Source organism: Quercus suber, unplaced genomic scaffold (genome assembly GCF_002906115.3).
Source record: "Quercus suber isolate HL8 unplaced genomic scaffold, Cork oak 2.0 scaffold_967, whole genome shotgun sequence".
NCBI classification, from domain to species: Eukaryota; Viridiplantae; Streptophyta; class Magnoliopsida; order Fagales; family Fagaceae; genus Quercus; species Quercus suber.
Genome location: NW_027070387.1, coordinates 140,499 through 143,420, shown reverse-complemented (window position 1 = coordinate 143,420; position 2,922 = coordinate 140,499). Strand labels below are relative to the sequence as shown.

At 30.1% G+C, this 2,922-nt stretch overlaps 1 non-coding gene across 1 annotated transcript in view; it reads left to right on the top strand.

Moving 5' to 3' along the window:
• Nucleotides 1-253: 253 nt before the first annotated feature.
• Nucleotides 254-2,922, top strand: part of LOC112025392 (uncharacterized) — a 25,356-nt gene continuing 22,687 nt past the window's right edge. The window contains exon 1 of the transcript XR_010627057.1: nucleotides 254-416. This is a non-coding gene — a transcript (uncharacterized LOC112025392). The remainder of the gene's footprint in view (nucleotides 417-2,922) is intronic.

The window sequence follows — 2,922 nt, the reverse complement described above, 5'->3', positions numbered from 1 at the left end:
TAATTGCTTTAATCTGGTCAGGATTGATTGCAATTCTATGGTGAGTAACCATGTACCCCAAGAATTTTCCTGAGCCAACCCTAAAAGAACACTTAGCAGCATTAAGGCGCAGCTTGTGTTTCCTCAGTATTCTAAAAATATTACTGAGGTCTCCTACATGCTCGGACACCACCATACTCTTCACCATCATATCATCAATAAAAACTTCAATATTCTTGCTAATTATGGTTCAAACATCCTAGTCATCATCCTATAAGAGGATGCATGAGATATTTGATGACATCATTGCTACGCGTTTGAAACACAGAGAGACTGATAAGACAACAAGACATGGTGATTTCTTGGATGTGCTTCTTGATCAGATGCAAGAAGATGGGTCTGACTTTAGTATTGACACCATCAAGCCCCTGATTCTGGTAACAATTTAATTCTAGTTTCTTGGATTTATCATATATATATATATATAATTATCAGTTGCTATTTTTGCCCTTTTATTTTTATTTTTATAAATTATAACTCTATAACTTTCTTATGGTAATTACTAATTACTCGGAATCTGTCACATGCACAAAAATGATTGTCCACAAAATTTTTAATTTAGTTAAAGATTTGGTTTGTAAATGAGACTGAATATTAAAAATGATTCAACTCAAGTTAGTGTCTTGGGTCCTTGTATGGGGTTTGAGTACACAGTGCAGAGAAACCTTACCCTCTTTCTGACTGAGGTCCCTATTGATTAGATCCCTATCTTGCAAATTGCATCGGGGTGCGTATATATTTATTCCTTTTGAGGGTAGTCTTTTTCCCTTTTGAGGCATTTAGAGGTACATAACTCTCGTTAGCATGGGCTCGAGAGCTGGCCCAGCTGGTGTGAGTCTTGTGACAGATCAATATGTAAATTGTACAAATCTACCGAACATACTATTGTGCTATGTTTTTCATGCAAAGTACAACTTACACTTTATGATATAAAAGCAAATAATATTGAGTATCGATCTACTTAGCATGAAAATCACCGTAAAAGCTATTAATAAAATAAAGGTTTGGTTAATTTGTGTCTTTAGGATACATATTAAGTTTTCTAATTTTAAAAATATTTTTTCGAAAATTGAAAAAACTGTCATTACTTTTTTAATTCTCAAAATATTTTTTTTCAAAAATAAAAATTAATATATGCAATAAAGACACACTTTAATAAAATCCATAAAATAAATCATCATGAAAATGAAATGTAAAGTTTATTGACATGCTTGATTTGACTTTCTTTAGAGTTCTTTCTTACCAAAAAATCTAATGATCATCAATACCATAAACCATCATTATTGAGACAATAAAGCCACCTAACTGCACCCAGGACTTCTTTCTTTTGAATTCCTTTTCTGTTCATTGAATGACCAAGAAAAAGAGATAAGAGTTTGAGGGCTACAAGTATGTCATCTTGTACGTAAGGAAGTCGTCGTTTAGAAAACTTTTTCTAAAAATAAAAATTAGTTTGTGCTCTAAGGTCACATATTAGTAAAATTCTATGTAATTTTGTAAAGGTCTACACGTGATAACATCTTCAAAAATTAGACAGAAGATTAGAGTCATTTTAGACAAAAGATTAAAAACTTTTCTATATATTATTAAAAAAGACAAAACTTAATTGTCAAATTACAACCTCGATTAATAAAAGAGTTAATTTAGAATCACACATTTGGACATACACTTTGTTACAACTTATTTATGTTTTCAATTCATAATTGAATTACATCATTTATACATGAGTTTATCACTTAAAATATAGTTATTCTAAGATCACATCATTTTTCACAATTCTCATATTTGGCTAACTATGAATTGTAGAAAAAAAAAAGAGATAAATTTATATAAAAGTAATAATTAACCAATTATAAGCTACCACCGTGAAAAATGACATAATCTTATCAGAATAACTCCTTAAAACACTCCTATGAGTCATGACTATTAACACCCTCCAAACAAATTGTGAAAAGAAGTGTTTAGCCACACTGTGGGGGTGTTTGATAGAGTAGTTTAAAAATTGTTGTTTGTAATTTTTTGAAATACGTGTGGGTGAAAAAGTGTGTTGAAATGTGTAAAATGCTGTTTAAAAATTAAAAAATATTATTTAAAAATACAAACCAAACAGGCCCTGTGTTTTCCAAGACTTTTGGTATTGGAACATGACCCAAATCAAAAGTCATGGGGAAATTTTAACATCTGTATTATGTAGTTTGCGTAGTTTGACTTGGTGTTTCAATAACAGTGATTGCGACATCATGCTATTGTTTACGGTGATTTGGATTCGGTGTAATACCAAGATATTACATCGATGTAATTAATTTTTACCATTAATTTTTACCACTTTTTTTTTAAAATTTTTTATTATTTAATGGTATCTCAGGCGAAATATCTAAGTATCGGACCTAATCTTAATTACGAACTCGTTGTTGGTGTCGTGTTAGTTCCTCAGTTGGACCCTTTGAAAACCCTATGGCCCACTTCTAGAAGTGAATTATTGGCTTTTTAGCCAGCTGTTGTACGTACCTGTTTCCCCTCTCCCCTGTCATCTCACCGACATATTTTCTTGCCTTTTGATGGGTTGTGGTTAAAGCCAACAACCTGCATATAAATAATAATAATAATATACACAATTGTTTGTACAAGTATGTAAATTATTAATCACTTTTTATTTTTAATAATATATTATAGTTCATAATTGAGGATTTATTAATTTTTAATATGTTTACATTATATAATATATATATATATATATGGGCTCTGGTGAGCATTAGCCAACAAATAGGTATTATTAAGACATTCAAGATACCAATTCTTGAATGAAAAAATGGGTGGTAACTGACATGATGGAATGATTAAGATATATATATATATATATATATATATATATATATATATTTT